Below are 26,499 nucleotides of genomic sequence, written 5' to 3' on the forward strand. Positions count from 1 at the left end.
GGTTTAGCCCCTGCCTTTGGCCCAGGGCATGACGCTGTGGTCCCAGGATCGAGTTCCGAGTCGGGCTCCCTGCAGGGAGCCTGCTTCTCCCTCTGCCTGTGTCTCTGCCTCTCTCTTTCTCTCTCTCTCTCTGTCTATCATGAATAAATAAATAAAATCTTTAAAACAAACAAACACAAAAGCTCGGGACAGAAACACATTCACCATATTTTAGTAACATGTTTTATGCTGATGACATGTTGAAATGACAACGCTCGGGATACATGGGGTTAAATAAAATGTTTTATTGAATTTAATTTTGTCTCTCTCTTTTTACTTGTTGAACACGGCTACTAGAAAATGTGCAATTCCAGATGTGGCTCGCACTATACTTCCGTTAGGCGTGCATGTGCAGCAATAGGCCGGATGCACGCTCCTGGCAGAGACCTGGCCTGGGTGTGGGGGAGATAGTTGGGCAACAGGAGAGAAGGTCGGGCCCCCGCGCAGGGACCTGATGCTCCTGACCTCATGGTGGGTGAGCACGGTGCCCTCACAAACATCCATGCAAACCACCCACCTTTGGGGGATTATCTGTGTTTTCCAAGCCTGATGAGTAGAGACACACTTTCCTTTAAGAATACTCAGTGATTGGGATCCCTGGGTGGTGCAGCGGTTTGGTGCCTGCCCTTGGCCCAGGGCGTGATCCTGGAGTCCCGGGATCGAGTCCCACATCAGGCTCCCTGCATGGAGCCTGCTTCTCCCTCTGCCTGTGTCTCTGCCTCTCTCTCTCTCTCTCTCTCTCTGTGACTATCATAAAAAAAAAAAAAAAACAAAAAAAAAACAAAAAAAAAACTCAGTGATGACCTGGGGGATAGACAGGCAGAGGTAGCCAGGTTCCCCTGAGTCCCCATTTGGAAGGGAACCGGATGACCTCAGCAGGGAGCAGACAGTGAGTGTCCACCCCCAAACTACCGGCAGTCCCCCCTGGTGATGTTCAAATCTCCCCTGCCCTGCAAATTTTGATGCGCACATCTGTTCTGAGCCACTTGTTAAAATGACCAGTTGATGCACACCAAGGGCGGTACCACTGGGCCGAGGAACTTCTTGATGACTTCTGGATGTTTTCCAGACCACCTACAGCTATAACCCACTTTCCACCACTGTCCGAAAAAGCACCTGGGTACTTGGCTCTGGGACCACCAAGCATTTCTCCATCAGCGTCATCCCAGGTCTGACTGGTGCACAGAGGAAGTGTAAGTGGGCATTCTAGGACCAAGGGCCATAGCGTGTGCAGGTGCAGGGATGGCCAGGGGAAGGGGCCTGCAGGCTGCTCTCCCCTCTCTCTCAGGGATTTGCCTGGCAGACTTTTGCCCGGAGCAAAAAAGTCCCTGTTTGCCAGACTCTGTGGGTGCTGAGGGCTCAGAGATGGCCATGCCAGCCCTCAGTAGGCCTATTAACTGGTTGTTCCACACACATGGGCAAGCAACAGGATGCCCATGAGCGACCTGGGGGCATCAAGCCCAACCTGAGGATTTGGAAATGCACACGGAGGAGATGGAGGAGCTGATGATGCCTCAGCTGTCTGAAAGGACAAATTACAGGTACACAAGATAGTAGAGGTGGGAAGGACATTCCAGGCCAAGCAAGGCTCTGAGGCATGGGGCAAAGTTAACAATGGGAAGTATGCGGTGGGCAGCCAGGGTCCCCAGGGCAGTTTGGCTTCCGTGGACCCATAAAAGGCAGGGAGTACAGGAGACAAAGCTGGAAGGGTTGATGGGGTTAGGACAGACGGGCAGGGGGACCTTGAATGCCACACCCAGCAACCCAGCTTTTCCCTGGAGACAACGGAGCATCCCCAAAGGGCTCTGAGCTGGGGCAGATGAGGCCAGATTCAGATTCTCCCTCAACTGTCTGCCAGCCAGGGCTTGGAGTTGAATTAACACCAAAGGGACAAAGTTCGGTGGCTGAACTTGGACCCTGGTGTTAGGAACGGAAAAGAAGCAGAGATCCAAGAAATATTTAAAAGATGTAACTGGTCAGGCTCCATGTCAGATTCAACGTGGAGGTCAAGGGAGACCACCCTGGGGGCACCGTGTGTCTCCCAGATGCTGGCTCTGATCTCCAGATGAGAGAAGGGCGTAGGCAAGCCCCCGATAAATACTGGAGGCAGAAGACGTATCCACCAACGACATCCTGGGCCAGAGCAGCGTCACGCTGCCCACCGGCCTCCTGCTGACCTCTCGCTGGCTCTCTGGACGGCCCAGGGCACAGGGGTGACTCCACAGCAGCAGGTCAAAGCCAGCTAAGTACCTAAATAAAGACATGATTGTAAGGATGATTAATTTGAAGCATCTCATTAATTTCATGCGAGGGGTGGGGCCACCAGATAGCACTTCCCGAAACTCATTGTGTGCCTGGCCCCAAGACACCCCCATTCGATGTCTGGTTGGGTCTAATTTAAGTATGTAAATTTAATGGTTCAGTAAGTAAAATTGCCTTTATTGTTTGTGCAATAATTTATGGGCTCGGCTGGTTCATTTGATGGGACTCTATGATGGAGTAGGTGATGGCCGTGGAGCGAGTGTTTATATAAAGAACTCAGGGGAAAGTGTGGAGAAACATTCAGCCCTACAGTCCCAAACATCGTATTCCCAGGCTGCAGGAGCAGGCCAGCGGCCACCCCGGCGCCAGCACAGGTGCTCTGCCCCCGAGAGGCCAGCTGCCACCAGCCAGGGCGGCTGCAGCTCCGGACACTCTGGAGGGTAGCTGGGTGGGAGCCCGGACTCCTGGGTTTTAAGATGCATTCAGTGCAACCTGCATGCAGACATTAGGAGAACTGGGAGCGCTCGGCGTGGGCAGGAGTCTAGGCATTTTAGAGTTCCCCTCACCACCTGCTCCCTGACCCAGCCCTGTCTGCTCCATCCTCCTCCTCTTCCCCACACACCCTGCTCCCCTCACCTGCTAGGGGAGCGGTAGTGGTGAGCCAGGGTTGAGGGCGGGCGGTGCTGAGAGATGACCCGCAGATGGCGGAGCCGGGGCATCGGGAGGAGAGTCCCCAGGGGACTCGGTCACCCTATCTCACTGTGGAAGGTGCCAACGCATAGCAATGAGAAGACCGATCTGGGAGGCAGGGGCTCCAGGTTTTTCTGCGCTCGGGGACTTAGGAGGTGGGAAGCCAGCGCACGCAGAAACTTGATCCTCGGGCACCTGGGTAGTTCAGTCTGTTGAGCATCTGCCTTCAGCTCTGGTCATGATCCTGGGGTCCTGGGATAGAGCCCCCCATCAGGCTCCCTGCTCAGCGAGGAGTCTGCTCCCGCCCCCGCTTGTGGCCTCTCTTGCTCTCTCTCTCTCAAATAAATAACTTGCATCTTTAAAAAGAAACAAAGAGGCTTAATTCTCCTTCTGTTTGCCCAAGATAATCCCTGGGGCACGCCTGAGCGTGTACCAGCCAATGTCAAGGAGAGGGCGACAAGGGGACTGCAGGCCAGCTTGAGCCGCCCATCCATTCCTCAGTAGTCCCTGTCCTCTCGGAGAACCCCACCTCCCAAAAAAGCCAGTACTGAAAACTTGGTCCCAAGAGAACCCCTGGTTACTCTGCTTCAATCATGTCCCTTGTGCCAGGGGTAAACTGAGTCCTCATGGGAAGAAAATCCGGTAAAAAATGGAGTTTGGGAAGACAGCTAAAAGAGTGAAGTTGGGAAGCCTTGTTAAATGAGATCTGCCTTTAGAGCATGGAGTCGTGAGGATGCCACCGCTGACATGTGACTGTGGGTCATGCCTCCGGAAGGACGGGTGGAGTGGGAGTGGGGGCGCAGAGAACCCGTGGCCCTCCCAGCACGCAGCTCCAGCTGGCAGCCACCCATTCCGGAGCTGAGCAACCCCTACTCTTCCAGGCCCTGGTGCTCTCCTCCATCAGGTTTCAGCCTTCCCCGTCCCCTGTGATTGTCCCTGCCAGGGTGGGGACAAATAAGCATGGCCACCTCTCAATTTTCCATGGCTGATTATCTACTCTGTGGATTATCAAAAGCCAATTTTGGCTCCTAGACCAGCATTATCGCACCCAACCGCCCTCTCCAGCCCACCTGAAGGGGGGGAGCTCAAAGGGCAAGTCTGCTCACCTACGACTTGGCCTGGAAAAAATGCCTCTTGGAGAGGAACTCAAACCTCTGTGGAAGTTGGGTGCTGTCCTCATGAGATAAACACCCAGGATTTTGTATCACGCGCTTTACTGATCCCTGTTAATAGGATAAGAATGCTGTGCTAAAATTAAGCTGCCTTCACATTTGTTTCCAGTTCACTTCTCTCCGTGGGGGGATGGCCCCCCAAAACAGACTGACAAGTATAAACTGCTCCTAACCACTTTAGCAGGGACGAGGGCTGCTGATGCCCACCAAGGGCTCACTCCGCGTCCAGCACTGAGCCGGTTCAGGAGATGGAAATCTATAGAGACAGAAAGACAGAACCCACGGGTCAGGGCAGGGCCCCCAGGAGGGGACTCTGAGGCCAGGATCAGAGTGTAAGTCATTTAATCAAAAGTGGAGCACAGGAAACACCAATGGGGAGCAGGGAGGGGATGTGGGGACAGGAGGCAGTCCAGAGAAGTACCTCAGTCATGCAATTGTCACCGAGAGCAAATGGAGCTCCAGCCCAACAGCAAATTCTGGGAGACACAGTGGCCCATCCTGGAGGCTGCAAAGTTTCCACCAACTCCCTGAGCACCCTTGGCTGAGGGCTGGTCCCAGGGGCATAACTCATCAGCACTTCCAGCCTGTCCTTCTACCTAGAGGGATCCTGACTCTGGCAGTGAGTCCAGGTGCAAGAGCAAGCAGAGGTCAATGTCAAAGGGCTCTGGGTGGGGCACCCGCAGGTCTGCTACACCCATTTTAAGAAGAAATTACTTCCCAAAGCCATGCACCTAATAGCAGACAGAGATTCTTCCCCAAAGCCCAACCATCCCCTGGCCCCACCACACTGACTCTGCCGAAGGCCCCCCTGCCTCTGTGGGTTTCCCACAACACCCAGCTCCCAGGTGGGAGCACATGGTGGCATCCCTGCTAACACCCCCCCCCCCACTCCATTACGAGGCGGAGTGACACCACAGAATGCTGTAACAGCACCAAAGTCGAAGGCCAGGGGCGTAGCAAGAGCCTGACCTTGAAAATACTGTTTTTCCCACTGACGCAAAGAAGGCTGATGAGCATGGGAGAGGACGTGGAGACCTGGAACCCTCCTACCTGCTGCTGGGGACGTACAGAGGTGCAGCCACTGGCAAAACCAACCTGGTGGCCCTCGGTAAGCCAACCACAGAGTCACCATGTGACCCAGCAATTCCACTCCTAGAAACATACCCAAAAGAATTGAAAATAGGTGTCCACAAAGACCTCGACTACAGATATTCACAGCAGCCCTATTCACAACAGCCCAAGATGGAAACAGCCCGAAGGTCCAACCACCGAAGCATGGGTAAACAGCATGGCGCATCCATTCGCTGGAGTGTTATTTCAGCCATGGAAACAATGGAGTTCTGAGACGAGCTGCCACATGGAAGGACCTTGGCTCCATTATGGGAAATGAGAAGCCAAACACCAAAGGCCACATATTGTATGATCCCACTTACACAAAGTGTCCAGATTGGGAAGCTATGGAAACAGCACATTAGTGGCTCCTGGGATCAGAGCGGGATAGACTGGCGTGTACCTGCTTATTGTGGAGTTTCTTTTGTGAGGATGTTTGCCACCAGATAGTCGTGATGGCTGCACCATGTCATGACTGTACTAAAACACCACTGAATTGTATTTACAATAGTTAAAATGGTAGTTTTGTATAATGTGTCCTTTACCATAATTAAAAAAAAAAAAGAAATAGCTGCCCACCCCAGAAGAAGGAAGGAGTGATATCGAGGTTAGAAGCATTTATTGCACATAATTGCAAAACTCGTGAGAAATCTTGACTCTTTTTCACACCCAGAATGGAGCATGGGGAAAACCCAAACCAATAATAATAATAATAAAATAATAAGCCCTAACAGCTGTGGGAGTAAAATCGTCTCTTTGGCTCACGTGTGGATAATCGAGAGTTAACTCTTAATAAAAATCATAAAACGCGGGAACAGTGGGAATAAAGATTATGTCCTTAGCCAACTGCCAGGGACCATGTTCCTAAAATAATGACTCCCCTTTTTATTTCCTTCATTTTATTGTACAAGGTGTAATATAGCCGGGCTGTGCCCCACCTTCCAGGGGAAGGTAATTGTCAATCAAAATGAAAAATGTTATAATTTAAGTCTGTCCCAGCCTGACAAAAGGGTCCATATGGTCCTTAAGTGAGGCGCGTGAAGGTTGGCGCACGGAGCCGTGATTTACAGGGTCACCAGCGGACCCGCTCCTCCTCGACCTTCAGGGACCACGTGCACAGGACGGTCACCTGGATGCGTCCCCGCAAGCCCTGGAACAGGGTCCCCACCCAGCGAACCCCGGGAGGAGAGACCGCAGTGAAAGAACACGGAACATGATTGATTCCCCTTTCTCTGCCCTGCCGCTGCCTAACGCCGGAGTCAGAGCAAACGACACAGGCTGCAGGTCTGGGGACCGGTGGCGGCTGGTTGCGTTGCTGTTGCGTTGCCGCGTTTGTTGTCTCATCTTGGGAAGTCATGATGCAGGGACGCTTACGTGGGACTGGGCAGCACAGGGTGCGTGTGGTCAAGCTTGCCCTTGCACCTATACTCGACCAGAGTGAGGATGTGCGGCATCCCTTGTGCCAGGCGGTGATGTCATTTCAGCCAGAGGCACCTCGGGTGAGAGACATCCCCGGGCCCCTGGTGTCCGGCCTCCCAGCCAGAGCCTCCTCCGAGACTCCCCCAGACCCCTCGCCCCTCCTGGATCCCTTGTGCTGGGGCTAAAGCTGCTCAGAATGAACAGAAACCAATCCTGACTCCTCCTTCTTTTGAGCCCATCACCCCCCTCCCCACTGTCACCACCACCCCCGTGTTGTTCTGTATTTTAAATGAACACCATCTGAACAGCAACGCGAGCACACAGTTGGGGCAGCAGCCTGTCTTGTCCTCCCTCGCTCCGAGTCCGCAGGCCCCAGGGAGGCGGCCGAGTCTCTCCCGGGAAATCAGAATATTGGGGAGGCTCCAGGAATTTCTGGGGAGTCTGCAGACAGCGCATGCCCGCCACCCACACATGCCCGCCCGCACACACGCACTCACGCTCCCCCCGCACTCTCCCGGCTCTAGGGAGCCCCCCCCACACACACACACCTCATTGGCATCCAGTCCCATTAACTGATTGCTCCTCCCGCCCTAATATTCTAGGCTGTTCAGCAAACCTTCTTTTGTTTCCGCTTCCCCGCTGTCCTTCTGAGAGGGGCCCTTCTGATGAATATTAACGCTCCGCCTGAACTGTTCCCAACCGTCTTAAAGGGCAGTTCCTCTTTTCGGGAGGCCTCGATCAATTGATATAAAGCAAGGACGGGATCGATATGGAGGGCAGAAGGAGCGGATTGCAGGGTCATTGGATGGACGAGACTGGATATCTTTTTTTCTCCCCTGAACCTCCTCGTTTGCTTGCCTGGACTGAGCTTTTTTTTTTTTTTTTTTTTTTAACGATTTTATTTATTTACTTATGAGAGACATGGGGAGAGAGGCAGAGACACAGGCAGAGGGAGAAGCAGGCTCCCTGCGGGTAGCCCGATGTGGGACTCGATCCCAGGACCCCAGGATCACGCCCTGGGCCGAAGGTGGCTGCTCCGCCTCTGACCACCCAGGCGCCCCTGGACTGAGCTTGCAACAGGGCAGCTGGAGGGGCTTCTAGGATGGGTCGCTCCTGCCGGAAGCCACCAAATTACCTCTGAAACAATGTGATAATCAGCTGGGCAGGGCAGGGGGTGGCAGCTCCAGCACCATCCTGCTAATCCTGTTGGGGGGAACCCGCTCCTTCCCACTGCTCCAGGGTCTCTGCTCGGGGTGGGGGGGGCAGCTCCCTCCCTTAAGAAGCCTGCCTCTCTGCCCACTAGCTGGCCTGGGCCAGGGCGCCAGCCTGGGTGGCGGCAGGGTGGGCCCCGAGGTCCCCTCCCGCTCTCCCCCTCCCCCCCTCCGCCCCACCCCTTCTTTCCTCTCCCCAGATCTGCTGTAACTGACATTTTCCATCTGACAGGTTCTGTTTTCCCTGCCTCCGGTTGCCAGGGAAACAAGCAGAGAGGACCGCAGCCAGGGAGCCGTTAGCTGCCTTTTTAAGGGGCCCTGGACATAAACAGCACTTTCCATAATGGGAGCCGGGCACAGAGGTTTAAAAAAAAAAGAAAAAAAAGACAAAACAAAACAATGCAGAAGAGGAGGCTAAAGTGAAAAAAAAAAATAAGTCAGGGAAGGGCCCTCCCCCCCCCCCCACTGGGTTAATGGGAGAATGAAGGACAGAGGACAGATCCCAGGCAGCCTTACACTACCCTGGACAAAACCGGCCACTTTCCGGAAGGGTCTGATCGTCTCCTTGATGTGTAGAAAAGCAGACACAGGCCACCAGCCCCGATGGCTTCTCTGAGACCACGAAGCTACTCGGGACTATGGCTCCACGGAGCGGCGGGGGCGGGCACCCCTTAGGATTGAAACCCTCGGCGTTTCTGAAGCGCCGGGCCATGCAGACCTGTCCTTGGAGAAAGGGGAGGGGTTCTGGTTTCTAGGGCCCACTTGCTCCCTGGAGGAAGGGGGCAGAGGTGCAGGAATTTGGGGGGAAATGGCAAAGGGCGAGGTGGCAGAGGGGAGGGTGCCCCTCTCTCAGGAAGCCAGCCGGCACTGGGTAGGCAGGGATCTCTGCATTCACCCAGGAGCCTTCTCGAAGCAGCCGCTTCCGCAGCCCCTTGTTTGTAGACGGTGCATCATGCGTGTGCACGTGTGAGCCTAAACACGTAGGGTCAGACGCGTGGACCTAAGGGGACCCAGCCCTTGGCAAGCTTGGGGAGCAGAGCATTTATTTGTGGGCCCCCAAAGGCAGCATCTTCTTGTTCCCCTTGGGTGCCTCTTCCCCCTCTACCCCCACCCCGACCCCAGCAAAGGAGCGACGCTCACTGCTCTCCGGTGCTCGTCTCCACCAGCCCGTGCCCATCTACACCCGCGAGTCCCTGTCCCAGATACGCTCCCAATGGACCAGGTACCGGTGCACCGAGAAGCCACATTGCCCGTGCTGACGAGCAACTGGCACCATCTATTCTGTGCTCATTGTTTCTAGTTCCCGCGGCGTTAAACAGGTCATGAAACATTTTTACACCCCGTCATTAATGATTTTACATGCCCGCACCTCTCTGGGCTTCAGGTCTGTACCTTTCCACCCGGAGGCCCCCTAGTCCTTCAAACTCCATAGATTCAGGGCATACCTCAGGGTCCTCCGCCCCCAACCCAACCCCCACTCCTCCCCCCAAAGTCTCTAACCCACTGCCTCAGGGTGGCCCGTACCCCTCCCTCACCCTGGGCCCGAAAGGTCTGTGACTTTGGGTTCCGTCGCGTGAGTGTTTCTGAGCCCCTCTCACATCTCCAGCCCCCTGCGTCTACCATGTTCCCTGTCCCAGTCGGTGCCCGTCCCACCAGCACCCCTACGTTCTTCCCACGCACTAGGCTGCTGCCAGCAGTAGGGTCTCTCCTTACGCAAACCTGCCCACCCTCTCCCCTCCACCACTGCCACCTGGCCCCAGGGATTTCCATTTGAGAGCACTTGAGAGTGAGCTAAGGATGCAAAATCCTTCACCTAGTGCTCCTCACCCTTCACCTTCTGACCTTGACTCCGCCTTCCAGATCCTTCTTCCACCTGCCCCCTGTCCCCTCACCCTTCCACACCTCCGTCCCTCAGCCTGAAAGTTTCCTTATCCCTGCTCGGCTTAGCAACGTCCACCCATGAGATGCCACCACAGGCGGGAGCCTCGCCTACCCTCCCTGGTGACGTTGGTCACCCCCTCCCAGCACCTCACCTGACGTTTGGTCCAGGCCGGTCGCATCCTCTTGGGGCTGAAGACTCTGCCGGCTGAGACTTGGCCTGTGTACAGCAGGTGCTCATACTTGTCATTTCTTTGTCTTCCTGGTGGGCCCTGGGAGGGGGGTGGCAAAGACACATCTCCTTGAGAGGCCCCATGCTGACTTCCTGAACAGCACCTGCACACGGCCTGCCTGTCCACATGCAGGAGGACATCCCTGTGTGAGGGAACAACGTCGGGTTGAGAGGTGAGCCTCCTCAAACGGGTTCGCTGAATATCGTCCCGACGGAATGTCACAAACATGTTAAAGGGTTTAATGGGATCAACTTTCTTTAATAACAAGTATAAAAGAGGAAAATAGCATGCGGTCCCACATCCCACAGCCCGGATACCCCTTCTTGATATATTTTTAAAATTAAGAATTCCTTTTAAAATGCCAATTCAAAAAAAAATAAAAATAAAAATAAAAATAAAATAAAATGCCAATTCAGGGCAGCACAGGTGGCTCAGCAGTTTAGCGCCGCCTTCAGCCCAGGGCGTGATCCTGGGGTCCCGGGATCGAGTCCTGTGTCGGGCTCCCCACATGGAGCCTGCTTCTCCTTCTGCCTGTGTCTCTGCCTCTCTCTCTATCTCTCATTAATAAATAAAAAAAATAAAATGTTTAAAATGCCAATTCAGGGGCGCCTGGGTGGCTCTCGTTGAGCATCTGCCTTCAGCTCAGGGCGTGATCGAGGGATCGAGTCCTGTGTCAGGCTCCCCTTAGGGAGCCTGCTTCTCCCTCTGCCTGTGTCTCTGCCTCTGTCTGTGTGTCTCTCATGAATAAAAACATAAAATCTCTTTAAAAAAATAAATAAAACGCCAATTCATAGCACCTGTTGAGAGACGGTCAGTCTCCTGAAGTGGGGAAAGTGGGCTCTGGGCGGCCCCAGAGGCAGACCAATGGGCTGAAGTGCACCACAAGAGGGGAGAGGTGGCCCGAGTGAGGGGTGGCCCCAAAACCCAAGCTGGCTGGGGATGGAAGGAGACAGGTACCAGGCGGGAAGATCCGGGCGCTTGAGAGTCTGCGTCCGGGAGCCTGGACGGTGCTAACTCCACAGTCGCAGTTGAGAAAATCCCACTTGATCAAATCAAAGCAGGCTGAAAAGAGGCAACCAGCGCCCATGAGAGGTTGTGTGTCGCAGAGACGCAGGGAAGGGAAGAGGCCGAGAGGGAGGCACTTGTGTTGGGCAGAGGGCTCACAAGTGCTTTGACTTTCTCAAGAACTTACTCAACGTTGTTGTGCTATTTATAATTTTTTTTTTTTAACTTGGCCAGTGGCAAGAGAGCTGTTGTGAAATCAGGTTCGGGAGGCTGAGAGGCCTGAACCAGCCAGGCGCCGGTTTGCTGACGAGGATACGCACACCGGACAGAGGCCAGAGGCTTTGTCGCCCACCAGGACAGGGCAGCTGGCGGGATCCCAGGGAAGGCTGGTGCTGGAACAGCGGGGTCTCCACATTCCCCACCCGTCTGACCATGGTGTGGATTCGGTTAGAGGAGGCCAACCAGGATGGCCCCGTCAGCTCCTGCCTCTGCAGCTTGTGGGGTCCAGGTCAGGCCTGGCCAAGTGGCCAGCAATCAGAACTTCTCCTGCAATGGGTAGTACTGCAGGATAACAGAGTGCATGAATTCTGAATCGGCAGTTTTGGGGTCACCAGGAGAGTCCCTGAGGCCACAGCCAGCTTCCCCTCATGAGCCCTGGGCAAAGGCTGCCGGGTCCAGCTCCAGTCTGGAGCACCCTCCTGGATCAGATGCTGCTGTCGCCTGCAATGGGCATCTGCGCACGGGGGCCTGCATGTGCTGGGTGTCCAGGGGTCTCCGACGGTCTTCCCGAGGGTACGAGCCACCCAGAGAGCGGTGAATCAAGTCTGGACTGATGACGTGGGGCAGACAAGGGCCCTCCCTCCTCTCTGCTTGGCTCCAGCCCCCAGAAACCTCCTGCCTTCTTTCCAGGAGCAGAGGGAGCTGATCTGCTCTGAACAACAGGTTCATCCCAGGAAGCCGGGCCCATCCAGGGTCCAAGCAGCCAAATCCCCAAGGTAAAGGATTACCACTCACTCACTTGTATCACCTTCTTTAATTTACTAGAGAGACTTCCACCTTTTCAGTTCACTTTGTCCTCTGGGCAAGCCTGTAAGATAAGCGGGGAAGGCCTGGCTTTACCCTTCCTTTATGTGCGTAATGCTTTCTCCGTCCATTATGTGGACTGTCAAATGATAATACAGGGAAACTGAGGCCCAGAAATGTTGGAGCAACATTCGCTCACTGTCAGGGCAGACCCAAAAAGGATGTTTTGTAACTTCTAAGTTGGGACTCTTCTTGGACAATACCGCCTTCCGGAAGGGGTCCTTGAGGAAGGTCATGGCAAAGATGACAACGCGGAGGCTGGTGGCAGGTCGCCGATCTGCACTTTGTATGTTTACAATGTACGATGAGGTTGGAGGGGGATCAGGAACAATCTTGGAAGCCAAGGTCCAAAGTTTCAGCTTTTCCCAAGAGCAGTGGGGGACCCGGCATCTCTCCAGCATGGGGTGGTCACAGGGAAGAAGCCTGTCTTCAGGATGGGCCGGACTCCCAGAGACCATGCGTCTCATTCGGGGGTCTGACTGATGACTCGAGAGGAAGGAATCCACATGCTTTGGCCTTTCCAGGTGGTCCAGGCTTGCCCTGCGCCAGGCCTACGTCCTCAGTGCCCAGGGCTCCTGGCTGTGCCCGCTGGAAAGTCTTAGGGGGGACCTTCAATCCCCGGGGTGGGGGGAGGCCTCCATCTGTGGGGTGCCTCCATCCCTGGAGCACCACTAGATCTTCTTTCTCTTTTCTCTCCTGGACCAAAGAACACTGGCTGGTTGGCCCCAGCCCTGTGTGTTGAATCCAAATTAATTGCCTTTGTTATGTTCATGATGCAAGTGTCCCCTCCAATTCTTTTTCATGCAGCAGATTCCTGCATGTTGCTAAAAATACAAACATATGACTCATAGCTTCTGAAGACCCAAAGGAGCAAGAACCCTGCTTGGCCTTTCTGCTCTTTGGAGTCTTGGAGTCGGGCCAGGGTACCAGCTCGGGCCGAGGGCCTGAGAGCAAGCACAGAGCTCACACTCAGCTGCAGAGAGAGAGACAGAGAGACAGAGAGAGAGAGACAGAGCGGTCCAGATGGGACCCAGGGCCCTGAAGGTCGGCACACCTCTGCAGGCACGGCACCACCGCAGGTAGAGCTTTTGCATCATTTCTTTGAGCTCTTCCTCTGCTCTGCGCTTTGTGGTATTGTCTTGTGAGAGGTGAGATCTCAGTTCTTGTTTACTGTCTTTACCATCTTGGGTAATCGGCCCCCTCTAGCTCACAGCGGCCTTCTGGAGGCAGTGAGGGCCTCCCCCAGCAGCCCAGATGTGCCCACTGTCCCTGGGCCCTCCATGACCTTGCACCAGGGGAGAGCCGGCTGCTGGATAGGCCCACGGGGCACCAGCCTCACCCCCGATGAGCAGCACAGACCCCTTCCCAGCCCTCCGCCTCTGATGCCCCAGCGGTCCCCGAACCCAGCAGCCTGGCCTGGGAGTGAGTGCCTGACGCCATCCACCGTGAGGCCGGCCTCCGCTGGTCCCAAAGAGCCTGGGCCAAGAAGCCAGATCTTGCAGAAACGGGACTCTGGAACCGGAGACCGGCTCAGGCAACCTCGGCTTCCTCTTCATCGGAATGGGGGTTAGCAGATGCCCCCGAGGCTGATGTGAGATTGAGGAAGTGGGAGCCTGACGCCTGGCCCAGGGAGAGGCTCGGAACATGTCGTCACGGATTAACCCGCGTTATTAGCACCCTGGCCCTGGTCTCCCAAACTCGGGACCGCAGTCACCCCATCCCTGCCCCGCACCTGGAGCTCAGGCCCCTCTCCTGCCCGGGCCCCTCAGTCTCTGAGTCACGGACGGTTGGCCGAGAAGCAAACACTGTAAGTCCTCACTCCTGGGAAGCAGCAGCTGAAGAAAAGAAAGCCTTTAAGAGCATTTTCTTGGCAGCCGAGGCCCTCCGATGAATCAGGATTCTTTTCAATTCCTGACTTTATTCCAGGCGACCTGCCGGGTCCTCTCTCGTTCCCCTCCGGGTGCAGCCCCGGCAAGAACGGGCACGCAGAGGACATGGGAGGAAGGAGGGGGATGTGTGCTCAGAAATAAGGGGCTGACAGGTCCCTGTCCGGCTCCCAAGGAGACCTGTCCTGCTGAGGCTAGAACCGAGGGGCTGGACATCCCTTCCCACGCATGTGACACCGCCCCTGACACCCCACAGGGACTGACACCTCCTTCTCCCTGACGCATCCCCTCCTTCAACACTCAGCCCCCCTGAAAATCATCTACCTGCTGTGGTCACTGTGGAGCAAGGGACAGGGAAAGGTGTTTGGGGAGAGGTGAGGCCTTAAGACAAAAATGTGACCCACGTCGGCTGGCCACGTGCCCACCCTGGGCCAGTGCCTCTATGCCCAGCACCCTGGGCCCCTCCAGCCCTGAACGGCCAGAAGTGAGAGCGTTAGTCACCCAGTCAGAGCCAGCCGCCAGGACTACACCCACGCCTCTTTGTTCTCCTCCGTGTTCAGGCTCCGCAGAGAGCGGGGCAGCCGGGATGCCCCGTGCCCAGGACTCTCAATCACGGCAGGACTTAATGACCAACTGCTCCACCATGCCTCCCATGCACTGGAAAATGCTGGAAGGTAGCTGTTAGCAGCAAACCACATGAAACAGCGAACCGATCCAACTAGAAATCTGGTCGAGTATGCCCGGTACCCCCCAACGTCGCCACACACGCACCCCCTTTATGAGCGCCGGGCACAGCCACCGTGATCCACAGGCAGCTAATTATCCTGCAGCCAAGGCCCGTGGTGGGGAGGGGAGCGGGAAGTGGGAAGCAAAGCTCGTAATTAAACCTTTGAGTGCAAAAGGTTCTTTCCATGTTGGAGATTGATTGAACCAAAAAGAAGTGGGTCCTACCAGAAGGTTAATTCCCAAATTGGCCACCCCTGGTTTAACTTGGAGTTAAATGGGACTTTTTTTTTCTTTTTTAAGATGGTGGACAGTTAGAATTTTATTTTGATTACACTGCCAGCCAAAATAGGTTCCCTCTTCTTGCCCTTCTGGGTCCGATCGTTGTGATGATGGCCCCGATTTGCACAGGCCTGCTTGCACCTCTGTTCCTGAGGAACACCCCCTCACCCCCCCCACTCCGAGGCTGGAACTGAGCTTGGCCACGTGACTCGCTTTGCCGAGGGGAGGAGCAAATGTGACAGCACAGGCTGGGGACGTGCTCACGCTCTTTGCAACCCTGAGACCACCACGGAGGAAGCCCAGGCTCACCTCCTAGAGGCCAAGAGGCCACATGGGCCAGTTCAGCCTGGATCTTGACACTAACCAGCCCGCCACCTGCCAGAAAAGGCAGTGAGGCCGCCCTGGAGCCCCTGGCCCCAGTCGAGCCACCATGAACATCTGCCAAAACTGCCCTGAAAGGAACTGCCCCACTAATCCGCAGGACACCAAGATATAACAAACGTAGTTTTAAGTCTCCTGACTTGGGAGGTCATTTAGTCTTTTTTTTTTTTTTTAAGATTTTATTTATTTACTCATGAAAGACACAGAGAGAGAGGCAGAGACACAGACAGAGGGAGAAGTAGGCTCCATGCAGGAAGCCCAATGTGGGACTCGATCCCAGGACCCCGGGATCATGACCTGAGCTGAAGGCAGATAGATGCTCAACCACTGAGCCACCCAGGCATCCCCGGGGGTCATTCATTCTTGATGCACTCTCCAACCTCTACCCTACCACACGCCGCGGAAGGGCAAAGACTCCATTTTACTTAAATGTGTATTTTCATGCCTGGAACTCCGTAGAGAAGACACCAAATAACCTGGTGTGCATGGAACACGGGTGTGCCCACACATGCACACACACACACACGCTTCTCTCACGTAACTTACCTTCTAAATGAGTTGTAGACACATGAATGTCAAGCATCCCTTCTGCAGATCTCCTGCGGAAAGTATTCATTGTACCTGCGGCACCCAGCGACACCTGGCAGCCCTGGTCACTCTAAATGCTGAGCAAGACGCAGCCCACCCCAGCTGGTGCCTTAGCACCACAGGAAGGTGGAAGAACTATCAGCACGGTCTTGACTAGATGGGCGATGGCACCTGCCAGAGGGGCCCTGGAGGTGGTGACGGAGGTCTCACGGGGCCACAGAGACCAGCCCAGGAGCAGAATTTATGAGGTCCCAGCCATCTGCAGGGACAGCCCCCTCACCTGTTTTGTCCTACTTAGGTGTGACTGGAGTTTCTCGCTGCAGCCTGCGCTGTTTCCTCTATAATCTGTGTTGTGGTCTGAGCCTGAGAAGCAGCAGCCCTCTCTCCCCTCCTCCTGTATCGACAGGGCTTCCTAACTCACAGGCCTCTGCAGAAAGCACTTTTAAGAGCATTGCAGGGGCACCTGGGTGGCTCAGCGGTTGAGCATCTGCCTTTGGCTCAGGTCATGACCCTGGGGTCCTGGGATCAAGTCCCACATCGGGCTCCCTGCAGGGAGCTTGCTTCTCCCTTGCCGGTGTCTCTGCCCATCCCCTTCTCTCTCTCTCTCTCTCTCTCTCTCTCTCTCTCCGTCTCTTATGAATAAATATATAAAAATCTTTAAAAAAAAAATAAGAGCATTGCAGAGCACACACAGGGTCCGATGTCAGGTTTTCTTTCCTTTTTTTTTTTTTTCAGGTTTTCTTTCCAAAGCAACGTCCAGAGCTGCGTGGCCCAGACAGGGCTGCTTGGACAGAGGCCAGGCCCAGGATCCCGGGCTTCACCCAGGGTCTGTGCCTGACCTCCGGTCCCTCTGTTCCCAGGCCTGGGGCTGGCCTCGTGGCAGCCTTCCTCCCACCCCCAGGGAGCACCTGCGACTCCACTTCTCTCAGCCCCAAAGGCCCGACCCAATTCCATGAGCAATGCTCAGAAATCACAGAGTGTAATAAAGTGCTGCCTGTGGGAACAGTCACAGACCACTTGAGGAGCCCATTCACTCTCTATGAGGGCAGCGTCTCATTTTGTGACGTTCATTCATCCTGTAGGGGCACATTCATGCTCTCCTTGAGGCAGCCACTTACTGTATCACATTTTAAATTGATACTTAAAAGCCTTGTTTACAACACATTGAATGGAGTCTAGTAGATGAGCTATAAAGTAATTCCTATTTTTTTAAACTTGCCTTATATTAAATCATACACAATAAATGTCTACCTAGAGACTCCCTTAATTAGTTATGATGTATCCATACAAAGGAAAACTATATAACCTTTAAAAATAATGAGATATTCCTTGAACACAGTAACACATCTGCAATGTATTTTTGAATGAAAAGAGCAAATTGGAGAACAAATATATACAGTGTGATCCTGTTTTTGAATACACATATATATTAGCAACGGCACAACATGCTGTAAACCAAAATAAGTCCCGTTATTAGTAGTTATTATCAAGGCAAGCAGAATTACAAAATCTTCCACTTTTTACTTTATACATTTTGGTTGTTCTGAAGCTTTTTTGTACATACACATGCACTCCTTTGATAATCAGAAAAAAATAAAGTTTAAAAAATAAAAATAATGACAAAAAATAAAAATCACGCAAGCATAAGGACCTCCGCCAGGTTTATGTGACGGACTCCACGAAACGTAGTATTCACAGCAAAATTAAAAAGTCAGCTGGGCAGACAATGCCCACTTCCTAAATCTCCAGGAAATCCCATGCAGCTCCAAAATCAAGAGTAGACCCTCTCTGGAAATGTAATCTTATAAAGCCGACACGGAGGGCCCTGTACCATTCGTGGAAAATGAATGTTTCCCAGAGCCCACCTGGCCATCGGGACCCCCTGCTTTACTAGTCGGCATGTGCTAGAGCCTGCTGTGGCAATAACCCCAAAACATCAGCGACTTAGAACCGCAAAGGCTAGCTTATAGATGACCAGTCCTCTCACTGAGAACAACTAGTAAGTTGCTTAACCTTTTGTTTTTAATGTTAAGACATCAGAGAGTGACCAAGGCAGTGGGGCTTGAAACACAAACCACATCCCCGAGACAGGGAGACTGAGGCGACTGTGACATCCCATACTACTTTCCCTCCTCATGGGTTAGTTCCCTGGCAGCGTGGACAGAGAGACCCAGGCCTGCAGAAATAACCCCTGAGAGCCAGAGGAAGCAAGCAGAGCTTCCACCGTCCCATGAGGCTGGGTGACCAAAACTGGAATTCGGGGCTAATTAGGAAGCCAGGGCTTGAGATGTCACGATCCCGGAAAGAAGAGCAGCTACACAGAGTATGGGGGACTTTCTGGGTCACTTTCGCCCTCCCGGCCTGGAGTGGTTCCCCACCCCCACCCCCAGGACACAGGCCAAGAGGAGAAGGGAAGAGGGTGGAGCAGAAGCAGAACCTGAGGAGGTGATGGAGAATTTTCAAAGCTGACAAAAGACATCAAGACACGGATGCAAGAAGTGCTAAGAACCCCAAGCATTACAAACAAACACACGCGTGCACACTCCCTGGGCTATCATAATAAACCTATCGAAACCCAAAGACAACACCACCAAAATATTCCCCCCACAAAACCGGTGGAGTTGGCAGGACCAGCAGTTGGCTGAACTTTCCATGTTCCAGAAGCATGGAAAGGGGTGACAACCTCTATCACCCTGAAGGAAACCCGTGGACAAGCAAGAAATGAATGAGAAACAAAGATTTCCTTCAAAAGCAACAGACTCAACAGGCACCCATCCGTTGACCAGGGGACGTGGACAAGAAGGTGCACAGGGATGCGGACTGTGCTAGCGTCAGGAGCAGGAGCAGGAAGCGACCCCCCATGAACACCCACCAGCAACGCAAGAGAGGAACACATCCTGCTCTGTTTCTAAAATAGAGCTCACGCAGCAAGGCCCATGAGTCACAGCCCCGCGTGGCAACGCCGAAGAATCTCTCAAACGTTGAATGAAGAAGCCAGACACAAAACAGCACATGCTGTACGAACCCATTTATGAATAAAGTTTAAAAAAAAAAGAAGAAGAAGAAAAGCAAGCCTATGAGCGGTGAGAGAGAGATCAGGGCTTAGGGTGGTAGTGGTGAGGAGGTTTTGGGGGGCGCCTCTGGGGAACTGGTAACAGTCTCTTGATTTGGGTTTGGGTTACAGAGAGAGGATGGCTTGGTAAAAACGTATCGAGCTCTGTATTGATAATGTGCATGCTTCTGTCTGCTTCTTCTGTATGTATGTTGGGCTTCCATAAATGATTTACGGGGGCGCCTGGGTGGTTCGGTCAGTTGAGCGTCCCGCTCTTGATTTCCGATTACGTCGTGATCTCAGGGCGGTAAGATTGAGCCCCGCGTCTAGCTCCACACTCAGGAGAGAGTCTGCTTCAGATCCTCTCCCTCTCTCTTTACCCCTCCCTGCCTACCTCCATCTCTAAAAAAGAGAAAGAAAGAAAGAAAGAAAGAAAGAAAGAAAGAAAGAAAGAAAGAAAGAAAGAAAGAAAGGAAGAAGAAAAAGAAAGAAGAAAGAAAGAAAGAAAGAAAGAAAGAAAGAAAGAAAGAAAGAAAGAAAGAAAGAAAGGAAGGAAGGAAGGAAGGAAGGAAGGAAGGAAGGAAGGAAGGAAGGAAGGAAGGAAGGAAGAGGGATCCCTGGGTGGCGCAGCGGTTTGGCACCTGCCTTTGGCCCAGGGCGCGATCCTGAAGACCCGGGATCGAATCCCACATCGGGCTCCCGGTGCATGGAGCCTGCTTCTCCCTCTGCCTGTGTCTCTGCCTCTCTCTCTCTCTCTCTGTGACTATCATAAATAAATAAAAATTTAAAAAAATTTAAAAAAAAGAAAGAAAATGAAAGAGAGAGAAAAGAGAAAAAATATTATTTACATATAAAACAAAAGGTAAAGCATAATTTTTACAAGACAGATACTAAAGTAAAAGGAAATTCTAGTACCAAACGCAGTAGGTTGTGAATAATTTTTTAATTAATTAATTAATTAAGTTATAATTTAACTCTCAGATGCCAGGTCACAGACTCCTGACTTCTCTGGCTTTTCTCTAAGCAATGGCCCTTGTGTGTCTATGTAATGCACCTAAATGTCTTTCTAATGCCAAGAAGGAAGACATAACCGTTACAGCAAATTTAGCTACAGGCCCTGTTGCCCTCCGGAGAGACCCCACGCCTGCGTCCGTCTGCCCTCCCCGATGCACACCCACCCACACACATGCACTCGCACACACACCCTCGCAGGGAGACGTGACGGTGTCTCCGGCCCCATACACTTGGGAGCTTTTCCCCGATCAAAGGACAAACAGTGAAAAGCAAGGGCTTGATTCTTTTTTATCCAGTTAGCACTTTGGCTGCGGCCCGGGCCTCTTCAGGCGATGACGGGGAGCCAGACACTGAGGAAATCTCGCCAGGAGGCTCCTTAGGAGCAGCAGCCAGCAGTCCCACCCCGGGAGCGGCCCACCCGGGCCCACCCCTGCCCACCCGGCCGCAGGGGGGCGTCCCTGGAACTCCCCTTTTGGAGGAGGGAGCGTAAGGGAAGGTCACCTCCCCCTCGACTCTGTCTCCCCCCCCAACCCCCTCCCCTTGGGGTAAGGGGAGCACCTGCACTCAGGACCGTGCGGGGTCGCACCCGCCCGCCATCTGGCCACACCTCCGGCCTCTCTGCGCCCGTCACTGAGCCGGTGCCAGCCTCAGTTCCCACATCTGCAACATGGGATGTTTACCTCGTGTACCTTCAAAGGTCATTTTCAGGGAATCCCAAGGCAACCCTCAGGGGAGCAGTTTGTAAATTGTCACTGCGTGCGTCGTAAAATATTACGTTGTTGAAAAACATAGTTTCTGTTAATGGAGAGAGAGACAGATGGTAGATCCTGGGAACCTCGAGTGTAGCTCCGGAAGGTTCCAGCATGAAGCGATCTCTGTGGCCAGAGGAGCAGGAGAGGACAGTGAGGGGGCAGGCCCCGGGGGGGAGGGGGCAGGGCCGGGGCACCCAGGGGAGTGGGCTGCGGGAGGCCCGCCCCTTAGGAGCTCCGCGGGGGGGGGGGGGGGGGGTGTGCATCGAGGCCAGAGTCGGCCCCTCTCCTCCTGCCTCCCCTCCGAACGGTTTCCAGGAAGGGCTCTGTTGCCATGGGAACACATGTCCAATTATTCTACTTGCAGAAAATCACTTATCAGCCAACTTGGTTGGAACACATCCCTTCTACAGAGCAAAAACCGCCTCTTGGGTTTTTACCTCCCTCGTAGCCAGAGCTTTGAGTGAAGAAATGGAGAATCAGGCTGCGAGGGGCGGTCTTCGGGGTCAGAGATGGTTGGGGGGCGCTGAGAAGCAAGCCCTTCAGCAAACCGCAGGGAGCTCCCTCTTGTCTGCAGATCGATGGGCCAGTTGGAGCCCCTGTGGGGACACAGCGGTAGCAGAGGGGGAAAAAGGACTTTGTGCCTTCAATGGGGGGCCCCAAGCCGGGGATGGGGCATGGAGACCAGCGAGCAGATCAATCCGTCAGTGGCGAGGACAACAATAGGATACGCTCAGGGTAGTAAAAGTAACCCAAGGGAGGAGAGACGGTAACTCACAGGCTGGGTTTTGAGGTACGGATAGGAGCTTGCCAAACAGGGGGTGAAGGTGGGTGCTTTGGGCAGAGGAGATGATGATTACGGAGTGGGGTCACGGACACGAGAACAGGTGGCTGAGCCCTGTCCAGCGTAAAGCCCAGTGAGGGAAGGAGGGAGATTATGAGACGAAGCCACGAATGCCCTCCAGGGAGTGTGGTCTCCGGTGCAGTGGGAAGAGCTCAGTGACGTCGCCATTTGGCAGATGCAGGCAGGATGGGAAGCCCAGCACATCCAGGACCAAAGACCCCACCACCCGAGCCAATGGGCTTTCACACCCCACCCGGGGAATTCCTACCCACCCCCCCCAGACCCTCTGGGATCATTTCTCCGGCCACCTCCCTCCTCCTGGGACAAGGACTTCACGGCTGGCCTCCTGGGCCTTTTGCCATCATGGGCATCTGGGGGGGACCACCCCCTGGTTTGCCAGCTGCAGGATTTCCAGAGCCTCCGATGCCCCACCCAACCCCAATTTCTCGGACCCTGGTCCCCTGGAGAGGCATCCTGGCAGAGGGAGACCCGCAACTTCGTGCCCTCACCGACCGGCACTTGAACAGCCCCTCCCGCCGCTAAGTGGCGTTGGACGAGTCTCCCTCCTAGGACGGAGGCTTCCTGCCTATCCTGTGGGGGGAATGACCTGGCCTGCCCCCTCCCCCGGGACTGCAGGGAAGAGACGCCTGACACCCGGCTTCCCTACCCGCGCCCTCCGCACGGCCCCACGCTGCTCCGCAGGCCTGCTCAGCGCACCTGCAGGCCCCCAACGGGAACGCGGGCTTTGACAAAGGACAAAGCTAGACGAGGACGTCTGGGAGGCTTGGGTTTAGATGCCAAATGAGCGGGGAATTCCTATTCTGGTGGTGGGCAGACCCTGGAAGCGGGACTGTGGTGGAAATCCAGACAGACGCTCCCAGATGGACACGTGGAGACACACCTGACCCGCGTGCACGGCTGCACCTGCTGCCTCGGCCACGACCTTGCCCTGTCTTCGCGCAGCCACGTCTGTGGCCTGAACGTCAGCCTGTGGCCTGGACGGGCGCCAGGGCCAGCAGCAGCCCCTGAAGACAACTAAGCACCCCTGTCCCTTGTCCCCAGGAGCAAAATGGTGCGAGTCACACGAGCGCGAGACACTCGCCAGCCCCGAGCGGCCCCTGGGTCCCGGGGTTCAGTCACAGATCCCCCAGTTGGACTAAGGGAGGGGACATTCTCAGGGGCAAGACCATCGTTCGGTTCGTGTTAGTGTTTGGGGGTAAAGCGTTCGGCGCCGCAGAGCCACCCCAGCTTCCTCGTGATCTTCTCGGCAAAGGGGGGCCGTTTTGGTCCCCATGAAGTACGCCGGAGGCCTCGTTTTACTGGGGATCTATCCCGCTCCAACGAGAATGAATCTCTTCCTTTCCGAAACAATACAAAGGTGGGTAATTAGAGTGTAATCATTAATGGGTAATTTTAGAGGGGGTGAGCAGAGTTCATAACATCATTCTGAATATATTTGCATTTAACTGAACTCCTTTTTTCTCCCTTCTGTGATTTCCTTCCTGTTGTTGGTGTAACCGTAATTATTTTCATTGAGATTTTTCCTAACGAAAACCAAGAACGATGTCTGTGGGAGAATCAGCTCCTGGGGAGGCCATGGGTGTCAGCGGCGCCTCTTTCCCTACACCGGCGCCCAGGTCCCCAGGGACCTTCCGCCTCTGGTGACTTCAGGGGCGGGCAGGTGGCTGTGTGCACCCACGTGTGTGGGTATTTGTCTCTGTTCGTTGATTCCCCCCAGTCCAGGAGGATAGGGTGGTGCACAGGAGAAATGCCATCCATGAGCCAAGAGCTCCGGATTTTGATTTCGATTCTCTACCATTAACCAGGGGGCGGAGGGGAGGGGAGGTGACCTCGGGCACCTTCAACTCTCCGTGCCTCTGTTTCTCCACTGTATCATGACGGCATCTCTCACAGCCTCCTCTCAGTCAGGTGATGAATGTCCTGCCCGGTTCTCAGTGACTCCGTCAGGGTTGTGACGTGCATTCAATGTGTCAAAAGGGGAAGCACGTCCTGCGTCTGTCCCCATCCTCCAAAAGCCACCTTCCAGAAGCTTCCACCATACGTGGCACACAAAGAGGAGGATGCTGGCAGGTCCTGCGCCCTCAAGATTAGGGCTCGAGAGAGCAGCAGAGGGCAGCCAGGCAAAGGCTAGGGTGTCACCCACTAGGGTGACAGAAGGAAGAGGGACCCCCCCTACCACCAATGTGTGCGGCCAGGAGCTCTGGGTCCTCAGACTCTGCCCCCACTTATCTTGCTTGGACAGGAGCCTGTCCCCTTCCGAGGAGGCTCTTCTCGGCAATTCTCACCTCCTGCATTCCTAACCACAGTCTCCGTGTTGCTGGAACCTCTTACCTTGGGACCCCAATCCCTGGGTTTCTGCCCCCAACCCCAAGCTACTCATGGGCCCCTGATCTTGGAAGCATCTTTCATTTGATGGATTTGACCCACGTGGCCTGCTCACATCCTTTCCTCTGGCAAACACTGGACTGCAGGTACCCAAGGAGGGATTTATTCTGATTCATTCTGACCTGCCTGGGTGCCTCCAGCACAGCAAGCTGGTCTCTTCTCCCAGGACTTCCAGGCCAGACATTTAAATGGTTCTTTCCTTTAAAAAAAAAAAAAAAAAAAAAAAGATTTTATTTATTTATTCATGAGAGACACAGAGAGAGAGGCAGAGACACAGGCAGAGGGAGAAGCAGGCTCCCTGCGGGGAGCCTGATGGGGGACTTGATCCCAGGACCCCGGGGTCATGGCCTGAGCCCAAGGGAGACGCTCAACCCCTGAGCCACCCAGGAGCCCAAAATGGTTCTTTCCAAGGGGAGTTGCGAGGTACACAGTAAGTGCTCAGGCAGCTCAGAAGGAAGCCAGTGGGGGAGGGAGCTCTGAGGTGGGTCCCAGGGATGTGGTCAGAGAGCCCTGAGCTGCAGGACATGCATTGGGCTCCTACCACCGGTGGATTTAGGGTCCTGGATGTGCCAGAAGCAGCGAGTAGGGTGTGAGGGGCCTACTCAGAGAAATGTTTCCTTCCCAACACAACGAGGGGCGGTCCCTGTCACCCCAGCTCCCTGCCTCATCAGCATGGGCCTGGCCTGCCTCTCCCCGAGGTCACCACACGACCTTGGCTCACAATGGCCAGTCCCTGGGAAGGAATAGTGACCTCACGGAATGAAAGCCATGGTCTAGGCCGCCGTGTGGCCGCCTGCAGGGCCGGCAGGGCTCAGGTCAGCTGAGGACTCAGGCGGGCAGCAGGACCCGGTGGACCATGTCTCTAGAAGGACCGGTCCAGACCCCAACCCTCCCCAGCCATCCTGCCCGCCAGCCCACCCACCGCACGGCCCCAGTGGGGCAGCTGTCTTGGGAGCCAGGCTGTCTGTCCCTGTCCCTGGCCACAAACCATTCCTCCCAGGGGTGCTGAGTGGCTCAGGGGAGGAGGCTCCACCCTGATATTTCATTGTTTCTACAGAAACGTTAGTTTCTGCCAAAAGGGAAAAATTAAAACGGGAACAGCCTTTACTCCCCCCTGAGAATTGTTTTCTCTGGTCTGGCCTGGCTGGCCACCCATCCTGGGCCCGCAGAGCCCTTTCTCCTCCTTGGCTGAGCAAACCCTCCCCCTCCCTTCTGGAAAGGCCCAGGGCCCCTCTGTTTGGATCAGAGACGAGAAAAGGGGAGGCAGAGTCAGGAGGACCCATGAGGAAGAAGGGAGCGACAGGCCGGGACCACCCCAGATCCCAGACCCCACTGGACACACAGCTTGGGGTTCCGGTTTTAAAAAACCGTCAGTGAGTCTCTGTAGCCCCCAGGCCTCTGTCGGAGTGTGTCCCTCTTTCCTGGAGCCGTACCCGCCTCCCTCCCTTGGAGACGCCCCCAAATCCACTCCCAGCCTGCCACTGCTCACCAGTAAGCCCCGGAGCTGTGGGCGGTTTATATTCCCTTTCCGGTTTCCTCTGACTCACAGGCTGGGGTGGGGAGGAGGGGAAGCAGCTCTAGGAGGTGGGTCAGCTCCTGCCCCATCCTGGGCAGCCAGCTGAGTGCGCTCCTGCTGCAGCCGAGGGCATGGTGGCAAACCCCCGCCCCCCACCCCCACCCCACCCCCCCCCCCCGCAGAGCCCCGGTGGCCCTGCTCTCTGCCCCTCAGAAGGTTGGAAGGTCGGAGAAGGGGTAGGACGGGCACCTGGGCCAGCGTGAGTCCAAATGATGGTCCTCCCTGCACGAGGAGGGGACTCACCACCTCCCGCCGCCCCCCCCCCCCCCCCGCAGAGAACCCCAAGGAAGAGCGACAGGGGCTGGCGTGGCTTTGGGACACGACATGGGATTGCAGGTGTCCACGGTGTCCCGCCCCCACCACCCCGCAGCCTTTCCATTCCTGGGCTCACCCCCTGCCTTCCCAGCACCAGCACCCCGTCTCTACCTTGGCCACGAGAGCTACAAAGCAGAAGCGCAGGAGCAGCTAACACCGTCCTCCCACCAAAGCAGCCCACAGTCTTGGGGGGACGAACTCCAGCTCCCTCGCTCCGGGGGGAGACGCCCCAGAGCACACGTAACACACTGTGTCCCAAGAGCCCCTCATCCCCTTCTGCCCTGTCAACGCTCCCGCGGATCCCTTCCCAGGTAAACCACGCAGACCGAAGCGCTTAGGTCAGGGTCTGCTTCAAAGGATTCCAAAATAAGATGGGAAGGGCAATGCCACGAGCACCCCTTTCTCTGCCGCCATGCACGCAAGCTGCACGAATGAGGGAACTGGTCGGTGGCCAGGGTGCTCCAGGTCCACAGTGTGATGGGGCCGCCTAAGAACAGCCGATGCCGGGATCCCTGGGTGGCGCAGTGGTTTGGCGCCTGCCTTTGGCCCAGGGCGCGATCCTGGAAACCCCGGATCGAATC

The 26,499-nt window shown here is 55.0% G+C and overlaps 2 long non-coding RNA genes across 6 annotated transcripts; one reads left to right on the top strand and one right to left on the bottom strand.

Annotated features, from left to right (window-relative positions):
• Positions 1-264: 264 nt before the first annotated feature.
• On the bottom strand, positions 265-25,655 carry LOC140607227 (uncharacterized). 5 transcript variants are annotated; one of them, XR_012009348.1, is made up of 4 exons: positions 25,517-25,655; positions 24,150-24,226; positions 9,937-10,156; positions 265-2,289 (listed from the first exon to the last, which is right to left on the bottom strand). It is a non-coding gene; the product is annotated as an uncharacterized lncRNA (long non-coding RNA). The 5 variants fall into 5 exon arrangements; XR_012009346.1 differs by lacking the exons at positions 24,150-24,226; positions 25,517-25,655 and adding an exon at positions 20,709-21,010; XR_012009349.1 differs by lacking the exons at positions 24,150-24,226; positions 25,517-25,655 and adding an exon at positions 13,835-15,067.
• LOC140607228 (uncharacterized) lies at positions 11,883-14,893 on the top strand. The gene is made up of 2 exons (XR_012009351.1): positions 11,883-12,014; positions 12,910-14,893. It is a non-coding gene; the product is annotated as an uncharacterized lncRNA (long non-coding RNA).
• Positions 25,656-26,499: the final 844 nt, after the last annotated feature.

The sequence above is a fragment of the Canis lupus genome, chromosome 16 (genome assembly GCF_048164855.1).
Source record: "Canis lupus baileyi chromosome 16, mCanLup2.hap1, whole genome shotgun sequence".
Taxonomy (NCBI): Eukaryota; Metazoa; Chordata; class Mammalia; order Carnivora; family Canidae; genus Canis; species Canis lupus.